General features: G+C 39.2%; 1 long non-coding RNA gene across 2 annotated transcripts in view; it reads right to left on the bottom strand.

The window, feature by feature from the left end:
• Positions 1 to 17,415, bottom strand: part of LOC148187703 (uncharacterized) — a 122,025-nt gene that overhangs the window by 33,480 nt on the left and 71,130 nt on the right. The window contains exon 5 of one of the 2 annotated variants that reach the window (XR_015778552.1): positions 12,859 to 15,463. The exons of the other annotated variant lie outside the window; for it this stretch is intronic. This is a non-coding gene — a long non-coding RNA (uncharacterized LOC148187703). Of the gene's footprint in view, positions 1 to 12,858; positions 15,464 to 17,415 lie in introns of those variants that run through there. 2 annotated transcript variants of the gene reach the window in all.

Here is a 17,415-nt window from a genome sequence, read left to right as displayed (position 1 = left end):
CTTTATCAAAATAAGCTTACTACATTGATAAACTACCTTGTATTACAACACAAGCATGTGGTTAGGTTTAGACAATGAAAAGCACACAAATAACAGTGGCCAGTTCTGTCCAGTTGCGTTCTCTGTTGACACTGTCCAGTGGCATTCCATGTTCACAAGAACGGTACCTTTTGGTGTCGTTAACTTATGCCAAAAGCACTGACAGAGCAGCACTATTTTACAAATTCCAAATGAGAACATGCTGACATATCATACCACCACAAAGGGTGGCTTTGGACATCGGTGTCTGACTCCAAAGTCACTGGCCAAGCAGCAGTATCAGAGAACTTCATTATAAAAACGGACTGATAGGGTGAACAAACATAATCAATAAATGGAGGATGCTAGCAGATAATCACAGCAGAGATGACAGGAGGCCTGGCTTGCACTCAGCTATGAGGTTGTGATTGCGCTCCCCTGTTCCTCCAAGACGCCACTTTGGCTCAATATTTCCTGAATGCCTGCGATAACAATGTTCATTGGCTTGCACTGCCACAACAGAAACCCTCACTGGGAGAGTGAAACCGCCCAGTAGGAGTGAGAGTCCACCCAGTATGAGATGCTAGCAGCAACCAGGATCTGATCCCTAGCTGGCCTCCCACCATGTCTATTGTTTGAGACCAGAGGAAAAGCTGCCAGAAACTGAACCCCGGTCCCTGCAGTGGTGTTTGGGTGTTTTACCTCTATACCAACCGGATGCATCACTGCCTCCCTTTCAAGCAGCGCCATGAAGCTCTTATCTATTGGGCCTTCCAAACACTAGTCTGTGTACGTGGTGAGGCAGCCATCCAGGCTCATCCTACTCCCTGTGTTTGTTGTAAGCAAGCAGTGAGGGTGAGAGGGGTTTCTGCAATGAGAAGAAACATTTGTCTTTGGGATAATCATGCTTAAGTCTGCCTGGCAACTTAAACACTACAAATACCCATGACAGATTACACTAAATCTGTTTGCTGGCATATTTACACATCAGCACTTGAAGGTTGAAGAGGTCATGCTCGCTCTTGATTGATTTAAAAAATTTGACACATCTGCACAGAACCTTGTTTACTTGTGATAGTGGCGTGGTTTGATTACAGCTCGAGTCAGTCACACAGGCTTCTTGTCAAGGTTTCCTATTATGAACATATCATGCGAGAATCTCATAAAAGACCTTTAAACCATATCACCTAAACTCCACATGTGAAATGACTCGGAAGAGTGAACAATTCTATAGAATGAGATTGACTGGAAACAGGGTGTAGGACCTATAGCTTTTTTTTTTCTCTTTTGCCTCTCCACTATATCCACCAAGAAAGATCAAAGGTGATCTTTGATGGGATGGACAATTCATTTCACCCTGACAGGTGGGATACAGTCAGGGATGCCCATCACTCAAGCTCCCATCAAACTGTCAAAGACGTTTCTTGATCAATCACTCGAAGAGGAGGAGAAAACTGGCCCCTTGACAATCTAGAGGGTAAACAATGATCTGAGAGCAGCACCACCTTTAAAATGTATGTGCTCTATCATTCAGTACGCTTTAAAGTGCTATGATGATTGAAATCATTCTCCTTTTATTTCCTAAACACTTTGTTGGTTGCACCCTTCTTTCATGTTTTCCTTAAAAAAGTCAGGATGCAGATATTTTTATCTGTAGTGCATCTAAGCCTACAATCTTTACTGTACCATCATTTTCTTGTACATCAGTTTTCCATTACTGCTGAAATTCAACTAAAATGCAAATAAGTAAATAAGATATGGACGCTTGTGCAACTCTTTATGAGTATATTGGCATTCATTGTAAAATGACAGTAACAAGATAAATTCAAGGCATTCTCATTACTTCGAGGCCTTCTCTCTTATAAATATGCATGACCTTAAACAGTCACAAACAGTGAAGATTAAGGGCTGGAAATCATCCTTTCATGGGTTCTTGTAGCTTTGGTTTAATTTGAGTCTGTGAAAGTTACATGTAGCTCTGTTTAGAATATATGTGAGGATGTGGTGAGAGGATATTGTCTTATATTGGTGAGACATTTGTTTGTATGCATGAGGATCTTCAATATATAACTTACCGCAAATGGGTCATTAATGACAATAGGACTTAATTACTTTGTGTCCAAACAGTCAGAAAGAGTCATTACAGTGTAGAAGTCAATATGTCTTTATGATTTTGAGTATTATTAAGATATGTACACATGCACACATTTGTGATTTACAAACATGACAATGCTCACAAACATCTGCTGACACCGAAACAGACACATTCACACAAATACAAATAATCTACAGAAACACAAATCACTGAGCGACTGTTTTTTGTATTTATCAGTGTGAAATGCCACTATCCATGAAAGATTGCACCACGAGATCTTGTGAGGACATACAGCTTTTCCCAGTGAGAAATACTCAAGAGTAAAATCTATAAAAAGAAAAACCTCATCAGGTCTCACGTCAAGGAAGATGTTTTCAAAAGCTGCAACACTGTTTGAAGCTCTGTGCAGCAGAAAATGATAACTGTTTTAATCAAAATGCCATTGTAGTTACCTTGTTAGTGCACAAAGTGTTGCATCGTCCTTTATCAAATTTCTATCCCTTTATAATTCTATATATGTTACTGGGAGAATTTGATCTGTTATTTACTGATAAAACACTGACAACTGGCTTTTTACAAATCATTATAATCAATATAATCATTACGAAAGATAAAAAGTAGGAACCACTTGAGCTCTTTGCCCTGCTCTGAAAGCATACTGAGATACTATAGGCCCCAAAATAATCAGGCATAATAATGAAGTTCCAGGTGATCTGACTATACCATCATGAACTGGTACTACAATAAAATCATAAGACATGAGTCAATGGATTTTTTTTTTTTTTTGGGGGGGGGTACGGGTACATTATTTATGTTTCTTGAAGTCAATCAACCTTCCAAATTAGGTAAACATGACAGGAAAACAAAAAGAAAAAAGCATTTCCCCATGCTTTTTAGGGTTGCCACTGTAACAGAGCATCAGCGTTAATTAACTCTGAGTGTTAAAATCAACACTATGCCAGTGTTTATACAAAATTAATGCAACACTCTAGTTACGAACAGAAGCCCCAGAGCCACATCAGCTCTGTGAACGTACCACCAACCTTCCAATCAACACTTGTCATCTTAAAATAAGTGCTACTGGAAAATCAACGCTTAATCAAAGCAGAACATTTGAGTACATCTACTGTTAAACGCTGAGCTTTTTGATAGTCTCAGTCTCAGTCTGTGATTATTTTCCAGTGGAGAGCTGAGGCAGCAGTGAATGGTAAATAGTAACAGGACCTGCACTTGTATCACACCTTTTTAGTCTTTTAATAACTATAACCCATTCACAACTGGGGGCTGAGGCTTCCATACAAGGCCACCTGCTATTCAGCTTACAGTCACATGCACTTACACACCGATGGCACAGCCACGGGGAGAGATTTGGGGCTCAGTGTCTTGCCCAAGGATACAACATGTGGACTGGAGGTGTTGGGGATCGAACCATATCTTTCAGTTTATAGTCGACTATGACTGCAGGTCTACCAGAGGCCCAGCTCTACTTACAATGGTCTGGTCCTGAATACTGAAAAGCCCAAAATCCAGGGTCCTCCAGTGCCTAAACAAAAGGAAGCAGTTGCATCCATACCTGTAGGCAGTTTTACCAGCAGGGTTGAAACAGAAACTGTAACCCTAACCCACCTGGGGCAAAGAGAGCCAGACAGATGGTATAAACAGCAAGGTACCATAGATATACTGTATACTTATGGCCAGAGCGAGGCCTGGGGGGTCACGAACAGCATATTAGTCACAAGTGTCTTCTGTTGCCTCTTTTGGGGTAAATTACTATCATTCAGAGCCTCCTTGGCCGGATGATAGATATAGGCAACACGTGATATAAAAAAAGTGTTGAATTGCCATTTGAAGAGGGCATTTTTCAACATAAACAAAAAGGGCAGGGGCTGCCCCTCCACCACCCAGTGCCTGAGGTGTTTCAGTGGGATCCCAGGCGATGATAGGAATTCCTTCCCCTACAGCTACTATCATTTGAAATATGATATTATACGTCGTCAGAACTGTGTAGGAATCTCTTAATGGGCTGAGATGCTATAGTATATACTCAGAATAATGGTCCCCACACTAGTAAGCATGTCTGCATGAACAAAGTAGGATCTGCTGTGCTTTTGAAAACACAGAGCACTGCTTTTATCTAAGAGGGTAGTAATATAATAGGGTGCACAGAGGTCTATCCAATGTAGCCTTTAACATGAATTCACCCCAGCACCCCCCCCCCCACCCCACACATGCATTTTTGTTTTGCAGAAATTCAGATCTTCTACCAAAATGACAAAAGCATATAAATATATAGAGGTCATGATTCAAGCATTGTTTCTCTAAAATGCACATATTTCTGGAAAAAAATGCTGGAAATGTATGGCAAAATGCAACATGGCATTGTGTGGTTAAGCATGTTATCTTTGGGACAATTTAAATTAGGTTGGCCAGGAATAAATTGTTGTGGCAGCAAACACAATACCTTCGTCCCAAACAAATACATTGGACAAAGCTTCATTGCTGTAGAGTGGAATGAAAAGTCTCACCTCTCATGCATTAAATCTCATATTCTTGAAGGGGTTGATGCTAACAATAGTTCACTAAGCCCAGCTTGTGGAGCCCTTTAGCCATAATTGCTTGTAGCAGCAACATTTTGCTGCAATAACAGCCTGCTATTGTGGTGGGTAGAATTAGAAAATTGTTCAAAATAAAATATTTACTCTGCCTGGAAGTCAAAGGGGGTAAATACAAACACACAGCTTTGGACTTAGAGCAGCATTTCCTCTTTGGAAGAGCGCTGACAGTTTTGAGTGAGGTATACCCCAGTTTGAGCTCATGAGGAGTCACCTTGAAATATCAGCTGCACCAAATTTGATCAATAACATCAGTGAAATATTTATTTTAGCCTTGCTGGAAAACTTAAAAATGCATCTTGCAATATGTGCAAGGCATTTATACTGTCACCTTATCTTTAGCATTTTATTTCACAAGTTAACCCTTTGAGACCTTAGCAAAGTGGCTTGATTTCTTTCAAAAACATGGGAAGAATGCCATGAGCAACAAAAGAATAAATGACCCAAAAAGTAGCAAGAAAGTAGGAAGAAATACAAGAAAATTACAGTTTTGAAACAAAAAAAAGACCTGAAAAAAGTGATTTGGATTTTTTTTAAATAATTAATTGTAATTCTGATAATGGCAGATATAGTTTTTCCCTAGCTTTTTCTTTTTTTCTCTATATATTTTTCCCTTGCCTTTAAAAAATAATTTTCTAGACTCACTTATTTCTTGCAATTTGTTAAACATTTATGACCAAGTAGCTCATTGCCTTCTTCCCCATGTTTTTTTTTTTTAAGAAATCAAACCAATTTATACAGGGTTCAAATGTTTAAATACTTGTCAAAGATATCTGACAGCAGCAGTGATGTTGCTCCAGATTTCAAAGGGTTAAGCTAATTAGCTTTAATTTGATAATCAACATTACAAGCATGCTGTGTGCCATGAGAATATTCCTTTAAGGAAAAGGTCTAGATACAGAAAAAAACAGGGTATGTATATCTTGTGTTGTTGTTTTGATAAATGCGTATTAGAGCAGTGGAGGAGAGAAAGGAGATTTGTGAGAGGGGATATGATTTAGTGGAGACTGTGACTGATGATGTTGAGTGAGACTTTCCTTCGTACACTGGAGAGTCAGCAGGGAGAGGAGCTGAGTCTGAATGAGAGGCGATACCCATGTTGGAGAAGGGAAAACAAGAGGCTGAACCACACCATGGAAAGAAGACCCTTAGCAGCTTGGTGTGACACCAAGGTTTTTGAATTTGCAGCAGGAGGGACTAGACTCTCAGCAATTTGGGTTGAATACAGAAGGGCTGCAGGCTGGAGCCAGTTGCAGAAGTCCAGACAGGAGATGATTACAGCACAAGAAGGTGGGCAGAGTCGCTGCAGTAGAACAGCCTGATCCGACACATTTCACAAGGTGTAAAACTTATTTTGGTTTCATCACTGTAATTTGTTTACTCATTAAAAGTGTGACTCCTTGGACCACAACCTTATAGCTGACCTCATTCACATTTGTAAAATTTTGAGATAGTGTGTGAAAAAGTGACGCACGGTGCTCTCAACAACTCACATGCCAGGATGAAGTGAAAAGAATGCCTAAATGAGGTAAGTACAGAAAGAATTATTCAGTGTAAGTGTCAAAATCTATCCTTAGGACTAACGTCAAGCAACAAACAATCACAAGTTTAGATATTTTTGTTGTCTTTTATTCATTGCAATAGCCACAATTACTGACTCACCATGATGCCTCTTCTCAGTTACTTTTACAACTAACTGCAAAGGAAATATAACAACCTTCTGCTACTTTTCTTATGTTTAACTTATACTATATTCTTTTTGTGCAATGTTCATAGATTTAATATAACTGACAATAACCAGCCAAATAAGTGACGATCTAAATTAGCTGGTGAGATAAATTTGAATGATTAATAGGTTTCCGGTCTGTGAACTTGAAACTTTGGTAAAGTTGAAATACAGCCTGAAAGCAAATGCAAATAACCTACAAACAGTTTTCCAGTGAGAGGGCCAACTATGTATTTCTGTGTCATAAATATTTGAAATAACAAGGCCTCTAAAATTTGCAAGACCCAAATATGTAATAAATGCATCGGTGCCTCTTACAAAACAACAAGACTAAGAGTCCACAGCCATGCTAGTGCAGCTGAGGCTGCACCAATTCAGGTTGTCAAATGCCAAAACTTTTTTTATGCCCCCTCAGTATGTGATACTGACGCATGGGGAACCCGTTGGCATCTCAGTAGCACACAATTGGCTCTAAACTAACTCCAGTTTAAACCCATCCGTGGCAATATTTGACACTCAGAGCAACTAACGTGGTATAAAAAGCAAGAGAATCTGCGTAGGTGGATCAGTCAAAGAAACACAAAGTTAGTATTCTGTCCCTGAGGCGTGTTCCATGTATGCAAAAGCTGACAGAGAGCGAACATCAGGATTCAGAGAAAGTAGAACACAAGAGTAAGTTTAAGGTGTTCGTTTTCTCCTCTCCTCTAATACAAAATAATGCTTTAGTTACAAACTGTTCTCAAATGTAGCACAAAATAAACCATCATTACTTATAATTAGCATCCATGCAAATGCTATGCCAAAAAGCTACATTTAGCTTTGCTTAGTATTTTTTAAATATAACAAATGAAACAAAGTAGTTTGTTTTTAAATCCAAACATATTAATTGTAAATTATTTATATGCACATTTGCTCAAATCACAGAAACAGTAAGAAAACTTACAAGCAAAGGCTCTCCAAGGCACAAATGCATAAGAAAACAGAAGAGGAGCTGTCTGGATGGAGCGTAGAGAATATTTTGCACACTAGCCTTTTTTCTGCTTGTTTTCTTAAACTATGAGTCACATGATCTAAACTGATCACTTTGAAAAACACAATCCTAACTTTTATTACAACAAACTGCCACAAGGTAGAGCCAAACACATTGAATATGTGTTTGGCAGTTAGCGTTACTTAACTCACGCCCGTACGTCACGTTAACTTGGCACTCAAGTGGCATATTTAAGTCACATTACATACTTATTTAAACCCAAAACATGATGCTTTTTCCAAACCTAACCATATAGTTTTTACCTAACTACAACCAGCTGACAGCTTATGTACAAGTATTACAGTATGTCTCAGCCAGGAGACGGATGTGCGTCACATACATGCTAAAGGGTGCGTCTCAAAGAGCTGCAGGATCATATGCTGCAGGATCATATGCTAAAGGGCATGAGGAAGTGTTTGCATTTGCCAACCTGAGATGAGTACATGTTATAAGTGTACTTGTGCTAAATGCTAACATCAGCTTGCTAACATTCTCACAATGATAATATTACCATGCTGGTGGTTAACTGGTTTAATGTTTACCATATTTATCATGTAGTGTGTCAGCATTAGCTTACTAGCACCATAACACAGAACCATAACTGGCTGTACAAAATTTGATGGCGATCCAGCCAATAGTGTTTGAGATGTCGTTTGGACCAAAGTGGTGGACCAACGAGCTGACAAGCCGACACTGCAAGAGACACGCTGCTATTTGTTAAAACACAATGCTGACTGTGAGCCTCCTACCATTTCCCCATATGGTTCCTGTATTTTAGATGTCATTAACATGCTTATTACTCTCTTATCGGCATGAAAGACTTTTTATGCATAATTCACAAAAGCTTGATGTCTACATTGAAACAGATAAATCAACATCAAAGAGAAGAAAAAGAAATGAAGTTAGAGTAAGCCAGTGTCAGAGCGATGGCGTAGAAAAAAGAACCGGAGACTGAGGACTGCATAAAAAGTGTGTATCTGTAACGATGCTAACAGTTGTAATGAATAAATAACTAAAAGCTGATGTATTATGTATGAAGCAATTTCTGCAGCTGGAGTGAAAACAGTTCTAAAATGGGGAAGAATGGTTATAGTTTTCAACGTTTCTGCGGTGGAATACGAAACAAGGGACAGACGTTAAGGTGCCATTGATCTTCTGCGGCTGCTGGATTCACAAATGAACTTGCCAATGCTGCACGTCACTAATCACATCACGGAAGGATAACTTGAGTACTTGCTACGAGCTTGTTGTTAATTGTGATAAATTCATTAGAAGGTTACTTTAAACTGGTGATTATTGAGTTATTTTATGTATTATTAAACATAATAATTGCTTGTATTACTGTGCACAGGGCCAACTGTTGTTTCACTTTATCATGCTCACTTGCATATATGCTTCGATATTAGCAGCAGATCATACTTCACTGTGCATAATGTCCATATTCTCATTATGCATATGAAGATTGAGTGTGGCTCCGGTGTCGTCTTGTAACCATGGTTAGCTGATAACGCTGCCCTACAGATTAACACCTCCTCTGAGGAGAGAAGCTGCCCAAGGAGCCTGGATGTGAACTAATTTTATTCTTTCCTCTTCTCCAGTGTTATATATATATATATATATATATATATTTATATGTGTGTGTGTGTGTGTGTGTATAAGCTAACATCAAGTCTTCAATGCATCATTGCTGAAAGGTCTCTTACTTAACAAGCTGTGGGCAGAGGAGAATCACATAAATATTAAAGTGGTAGGTCATAGTCAGATAACCACTGTCATTCAGCAATAGTTCAGCTCTCTGTGGGGTTTGTTTTTTCAATGCAAAGTAAACATTCCCACTCTTTAGTAAGCTTTTTAAAATGGAATATACTATTCATTATTATGTTTTTAGTAGTGTATAATCACCTGAAACTCAGAATCATTGTGTGTCATTAGCTTAGGCTCATATCAACAGGGAGCAGGTCCTCCTCCATGAAAACCTCCTTGATTGACTGCCATGTTGCTACTGTAGCCCAGAGAGGGCAAACTAAACACTGGCTCTAGAGAGGGCTTTTTGCTTAGTACGTTTAAGCAAAGGCCACCGTAAGTTCTCATGCACGCTTGGAAAGGAAGGGGTGAGGGGGGTTGGTTGCAATCTAAAACCTCAACACTAGATACTTAATGCCACCTACACAGTGGTCCTTTAAGCATGCATGGCTGAATAAAAAAAACAATGATTTCAAAAGAACAGTCAAGTGAGCAAGAGATCCGGACCTCTTCCATGCATAAAACTCAAAAAAACTATTTAGTATGCTTGAATTTACATTGTAAAACTGGCAATAGTGTTTTTAAAAAATGTGTCACTGTGAGAATGTTTCTTGTAAAAGGGGCTTATGCTTTGCATTTGTAGCTTTGGATAATGCCCTTAAAGCTAAGTCATTAAAGTGAGCGTGATATGTGAACATATGCTGAATATGTGGTGAGGTCAATGGGTCCCTGGGCCCAGGAGCATGAAAGGCCTCTGTACCCCAACAGGGTAGGTACAACATGTTACTCCCCACAGAGTCACGTTGCACATAGAACTCAATGTGCAAAAAGTACTTTAGATAAACTGAGGGGATAAAAACCCTCACTTAAAATATATTGTGACTTTTTTCCTAGTGAAATCTTCAAAGTCAATCTTTAGGCTATTCATACAGTTTTTTTTCTTTCTCCTACAACTTTTGGAGCTCTCTTACTGACATAATGACTAAGCCCTTTCACAGAAAATGCAAGGTAAAAAAAAATAGCAACTTCACGCATACGCTCTGGCTTAGGGCCCTCTGAGCCCTTGGGCACCTGGGCCTGGGCCCCGGAGCCTGTTTGGCAATGAACCTTTTCATTTAAGTTTTTAATTTTATGGCATCTGCAGCACAGTTACCAGAAGAAATTTCTACCAACTCTGCATTTCTGCAAATGATGGATACATTACATTCAAACGTATTATAAAGTAACCTAATATTGATTCCATGTATATTAGCTGACATTGTCGTCATGATATCGAGGGGATGGTCAATGGTAAGACACATCAGTGAGATTGCTGTCAAGCTGCAGACCACTGTTTGAGACCAAAAAAAAAAGAAAAACAAAAGCAGGTGTTCCTAGTGAGACATCAGTGGCATTTCCAGCTGTGCCACCAAAACTGTATAATCTAAGCCAAAACAGATCTGTTCTAGCCATAACCAATGCCTTAACATAACCATGGGTTAACCACAGCGTTATAAAAAGTTTCAACATATCCGTTACATAATAACCTGCAAATGTTACATATCCATGGTTTGCAGAAGCATTCATTACCAACATTTATTCTAGAGCCTGGGTTGGAATCTGATAGTATAATAGCCTGAATTACATGCCAGAGTTGGCCCACATTTTTTGGTCTCACTTGTGTGCACCTCACATGACCGATGGCTGTCTCTTCTACTCCGTCTTTTCTGTGAATGCATGAATTATAATATAAATACAGTATTAATAATGGTATGTGGAAACTCGTATTTTCATTGTTGAGATCCCAGTGGCTCATGGCGCTACAGTGAGTGCCGAGCAGCTGTGCAGCTCATGGATATAGAGTATTATGAGAGCTGGATACCAAGATTCTCATTCATTCCAATTAAAGATGCTCAGTTAGTGCATATGATGAAAGAGTTTTTCATGCTTCTGTATTCTTAGCCCATGGGAAATGTACATCGGGGTCTCGGCTTTACCTGGTGCAATCTGGTATAACATAAATAATAAAAGTACATGTTGGAACCAGAGGCTCTAATTATAATAATTGAGAATGTACATTTACAATGTGATTTGAATGTAAAAACACCACAGTTTATAGTTGTTTACACCTTTGGTTACATTATGTATCTTCACTGGCAGCTTTGCCCGTTTTGGTGACTACAGAGCCATCTTTCAGGTCAGTTGTGAGCCCTGAACATAAATCCCTAATTGAGTGTATTACCAAGTTGTAGTTGTAGCCACTGTGCATGGAGTCAACTCATTAATAAGTCTATAAAGACACCCCTAACAAGCAACTTTCTGGATATTTTAAAGGAGAAAGAGTGACTCTGAACTGGTTGCTTTTGGAACTTTTTAAAATCAATTTGTATGGCGCTGATGCTAATTAACAAACCAACTGCAAGATCATTAGAAAGACAGACAACAGAATCAAATGAAATGTCAAATCTGTCATGCCCACGAGTTGCACGCAGTGACAATTCCAAGACAGCAACTGAGGTACACATCTGTGAGTGAAATGAGAGCGGAGATAAATGATTCACTAAGACAGACTCCCACTGCAAATTAATTGGGGTAGACTTGACAGCACAATTGAAAACATGTTAAAACAGAAACATCATTCAAATTAGACACACATTCATGCACTTCACTGTGAGCGAGCGCACACACACAGACACACACACACACACACACAGGTGCACAAACTCGTATTCAAATCTCTAACAGCTCTGTTGTCTAGCTGACAATTTTACCCCCAATCTACAAGGTATAAACTACATCAGGTCAAGGTCCATTCAACATTCATACATTAATGCCACACGATTATTCAGATGTGTGACTGTCGTCGCACCTGTCATTATTCTGCTGAGAGTATATCTCTGCGGACCCGCTGCTGAATGATGTATCACCTGTCGACTTAGAAATCACCAGCACTTCCATCACACACTCACCTTGGAACAGCGGAGCAGGGGTGCACAGGTGTGGTAACTTATAAGAATTCACATTCCCCTCCCCTTCCACTGTATCCTGGCAGAGTGCTGTCATGGCACCTGTCATCTCCAGTATGTCAAATTTCATTAGAGGAGGGATTCGCTGGACTCCGTGCTGCACAGCAGGCAGCCGGTGGCTTGGGATACTAACATCAACTGTCTTCGCGCTGTCCCCCCATGAACCATCCCAGTGCTTAGATATGCTTTCTCTGCCACTCTCACCCTACTCTGACCTGCCTATTTTGCATAATAAGACTGTTGTAACCCCATTACTTGCCACTGTCTCTTGCAACATCAGGCATCAAAGGCCAGCACTGCTCCTGACAGCAGAGCGTGTTTCCTACTCATACATCTCTAGGCTAAAGAAGTATACTATAAATATACATCAGCCCTTTTTCCAGTTTTCACATGATCACAGCCTTTAAAAAAATAACTTAAATGAATATAAAAGTTGTGAATATTTTGTGCCACCAGCATTACTTTGTTGGCGTAAATGTTTCCATGAATCCATGTCATTACTTCGCCTCAGTTCCTTTATATTTCTGCAACTTATAGCTTATAATGTTCCTTGGCCATTTACCCTCATTTGAATTCAGACGTAAACAGAATACAAAGTATTAAAGACACCATCTGTTTATGCTGTACAGTTACAAAATGCATTCAGATAAAAGCAATTGTGGCTTACATATTTTTGTACAAGGCACAAAGGCGGGGAGTTAGAGATAGTTACAGACATTTATGCTGAAGGTATCATTTGTGCAAAAGCACTTTCACAATATTTGTGGACACACAAGAGACAGATTTACAAAAACGAATGGTTTAAAAATGAAGTAGCACAGGCTGATCTTTCAAGCTCTCTATATAGATTAAAAAACACAACACTGGATCCTTCATCATCCATGCAACTCAAAGGCATCTTTAGTTGGGCCTTACAAATGACTTTCATATGCCATGTGTTGGTTTTTTTTTGTTGTTTTTTTTTTTTTTTTTACAAAGCTGCACTTGTATCCACAAAAGACATAACATATAAAACTTCTTCATAGGGTGACTTATACTGTGCATGACAAATAGTAAATGAACTGCACTTGTATAGCACTTTTCTAGTCTCAAACCGCTTTAACATATCACATTCATCCATTTACACCCACATTCACACATTGGTAGCCAGCTACTTAGTAACCATTCATACACTCACAAACTGTAACTGCTTAATCAAATATAAACCAAAGCTATGTCACTGTATTGACAATTTCTCACTAAAAATGTCTTCATAAACATATTATATTTCACTGCTGGGCTGTAATACAAAAATGTGTAAACACAAAGTAGGCACCATACCATTTCCTGTATTTTAAAAACAGAGTAATAAAAACAGTAAAATTCTAATCAAATATGAACCAACATTATGTTGCCGTGCTTCCCTTTTTTCACCTCAAATGTTTCAGAAACATATTTCAGTGCACTGTTTAGCTGTTTTTCCAGATATTTTGTAACCAACTGGTTACCATGTCGTTCCCCGTTTCAAAACAGACAAACTCACATACATCACCCACTGGTGGGAGCGTTTACTGGTCTGGTGCTGCACAGTGCATTCTGGTAGGTGTAGGTTTTCTACCTCTTGAGCAAAAGTGAACGCTTTTATCAGTTATCTCTGGTCATTCAGCACCAATTTCTAAAGTATCTGTGCCTTTAGTTTATTCTTGATCTTTGAAAAAGTAGTTTGACAAAATATTCTTAATAAAGGGCCACTCTCTTAATTATTCTGAGACTTTGAACTACAGCTCACGGCCTTCCTTACTTTACTGGATTGTCCTTTCCATTTTTCGGAGCAGTTTTTTTGTTTCAAAGGTGTGGAATTAACTTTCATACTCATGTTTCGAATAATTTGTCACTTCAGCAAAGATTAGTGTACATTCTAATTCATGCTCATTTGATTAATAGGCCTAATGTTAAAGAGACACACCTGGATGTAAAAGAGGTCACAGTTTCTGCTAGTATGCCGGGTGTATCATATTCTTAGAAATTGTAATGAATAGCAACTGTACTTTCTTCCAGTATGTGTCCCAGGGGAAACAGAATAAACCATTTTGTTTGGTAAGCACGTTGAAGTGAAGGGGACAGAAAAACATAAGCGGAAGCAGACAGATTATTTCCGTACTTTGTCTCTGTCTCTCTTTCGGCTGGACGTCTGGCTGGTGCCACTCACTCTTTATTCTAAATGTTGCCGGAAACAAACCCTGTTATTGATTTCTACTTCTCTCCTACTGATTTCAGATAGAAATCTATATGCCCAAGTTCCTCATTTCTCCAAAGTGAAAGTGAGCACTTGTCTGATAAATGACAAAGATTGATGACAGGGACGTTTTTGTAGTTATTGAGAGAAAGCCTCATCCCATAAATATTTAATACTACCGAGAGTCCTTCCGATGAATCAAAAACTGTGATGGAGTATCTTATTTCTCACTCTGTTTCCTATTGAGCAAAGTGGGCAGCACAGCGGTGACCACCTGCCTACACATTTCTTCTGAGCACCGGAGCTCAGCTGCACTGAGAGCATATTTTTGTGATTTGAAAAAGCAGTTGTGGATTACAGTCTAATTTAAATTCTGAAAGAGGGACATTAAATTAGTTCAGGGGCCACCTCCAAGGTCTTCTACTGCTTCTTATTATTTACTACCTGCTCACTTTATCTGTCAGCTGGAGGCAGAGTTACGGCCCCAAACTCCAAGTGCAGCCCAGCCAGGCATTGTAAAGCAAGCAGTCTTTGACTCCATCCTGAGCCAAATATCTTCCATCACAGACGCTGGCATAAAACTGATTACAGTTGTTCACCTGAAGCTCCATAAAACTGTTACAACACAGCTGACGGAGATGTTGAGGGACGAATGAGAAGGAAATTTGACAGTAAAAAGTAATGTTTGTCAGAGGTTATGTTATAAAGACAAAGACGTATATTAAAAAAGCGAAATTAAAGGCCTAATGGGGTAAAAAAAAAAAAAAAAAAAAGTCCTTGCACATGAAAACTCCACTTTACTGTTATGGCTGTTTTCCTCAAGTGGCCCATTTCTGTTGGGTGTCCTTCAGAGCTTGACCTTGGTGCTGTATGTTGGAGGCTTGCTCCAGCTGTTCCAGCAGAGTTTATCTTGGGCCATAATTACCAATGACAGTGTCTCAGGGAGGAAGTTGTCTCCTTGACAGATAGATGGCAAAACCCAGTCGACAGGACAACGGAAGGCTGGAGCCGTTTTACAGCTTAGAAGAGGAAAAAAAAAAGATGAGATGTCATACCAGACCCAAACTTCACACTGCACTGCGTGGACAGAGGAGGCTGTGGGATTGTGAATGCAGCTGGTGCATTCAAGGATATCCACTCGTTCAGTAAAACGCCAGACTTGTCATGGCATCCTAAATGAGCTGCAAGTACAAACTGAGGTTTCAGACAGGCAGCGTCACATACGTGCATGTGGCACAGGATTTCAGTTTGCTAAAAAGATTGAGAAGCTGTCAGATTAAAACCTGCTATTCAACCACAGCAAAGTAACATCCGGCTATTCTGATCTGTTTCCTTATTCACTTAAACCCTCAACTTGTTAAAATGCAGTCCTGGTCCCACCTAAGGCCAGAGGCTTGTGATTAGTGAACACAAGTGTTAAGTGATTTTATTACCAACATTTCATGAGGAGCGGAGTCTAAATTGATGTTGCCTTCTTAAGGGAGAGTGCACAGATCACCGTCTCATAATGCGCCGAGATGATTCAGAAACTTTAACACACAGAGATGCTTCCCTGCAAATATCTAGCCAGTCTCCACAATCAGAGTTGTTTTTCTACAATGTAAGCAGATTAGTAAAATGGTTGCGTCAGCACATAAGATGTATACAGATGTTCCTGCTTTCACAGGCTAATATCTCCTCCGGGCTTCTGCAACAACTTTGTTTCTGTGATGGATAGATTCAGCTGTCTGTGGGATAGGAATTCATTACTTCAACTGAACACTTGTTTAAAACTGATACAGTTTGTTTTGGTGGATACAAGAGGTGCAATATTAAAACACACATATGCAAACACACACTTTGCCCTCCAGCTTGGTTTCTCTCACAGTTGCAAAATTCTGTTTCATAATGTGTGTTTTGCTAGTGAGCCCATGTTGACTAAAACAGTTAGCTATCAAGAGTAGTTTGAAGAAGCGGAAGATTTTAATCTGATGATCAGACAATCCCACTAGGCCAGTGGTTCCCAGCATCAGGGTAGAGATCCCCTATGGGGTCTCCAGATAAATCTGCAGATTAAAGGGTGAAGTGATTAAAGGGAGAAAAAAAGTAATATCTATCTATATATATCTGCATGTTATGCTGCCTTTTTTTGCCATCACTCTGGTCCAGATTGAATTATCTCAACTATTGAATGGGTTGCTTTTAAATTCTGTGCAGACTAATGGTGTCCAGAAGCTGAAGACTTTCCCTCAAGTGCCACTATAAGGTTTATATTTTGATTTTCATTGAATCAAATTGACATCTATTGAACAGAAATGTAAAATTCTGACATGATCTCCATGTTAGCCTCAGGAAATCTGTAATAACTTTGTTATCCCCTGACTTTTTATAGCACTGTCCTCAAATCTATATATTTTTTTTTCGGTCCAATATTGATACAACCAAATACCTGCAAAACTAATGACATCACCATCATCCTCAGCTGTACATCGTGTTCAGTGCTAATTAGAAAAATGTAGAATGCCAGTTAATTAAAATAACAGAAAACACAGTAAACGTACTTTAATCAGCAGTTAAACTTATCATTGTGTGTAGCTAACTGAGCTGCTAACATGGCGGTTGTGGTGTTTCTGGAAGAAAAGTAACTTTTTCCTCTTCTGGGCCTCTAAAAACCTTTAAAACAATTTGAAATCTTTGAGCCAATCTAAATCTTTGTTGAAATACTGAAGTCGTGCACACATTAAGGCTATTACCAGTGATGAGAGGTCACAAGTAAATACTGCTTCATCCATTCACAAGCCACACAGTTAGGGACTACACCACACTACATGCCATGGATCACCACAGACCTGCAGTGCATTATCAGGATTAGGGGAAAACACTGATAATATTTTTGTTTTTTTTTAATAGAGTTTAAAGTATTACTTAATTACAAGTATACTATGTAGGATTGTGGTTTGGGAACACAGTTGGCTGCAAAAGTAAATGTAAA

The sequence above is a fragment of the Plectropomus leopardus genome, chromosome 13 (assembly GCF_026936395.1).
Source record: "Plectropomus leopardus strain MGB_pleo_1.0 chromosome 13, ASM2693639v1, whole genome shotgun sequence".
NCBI classification, from domain to species: Eukaryota; Metazoa; Chordata; class Actinopteri; order Perciformes; family Serranidae; genus Plectropomus; species Plectropomus leopardus.
This window is presented reverse-complemented; position numbering and strand designations above follow the sequence as displayed.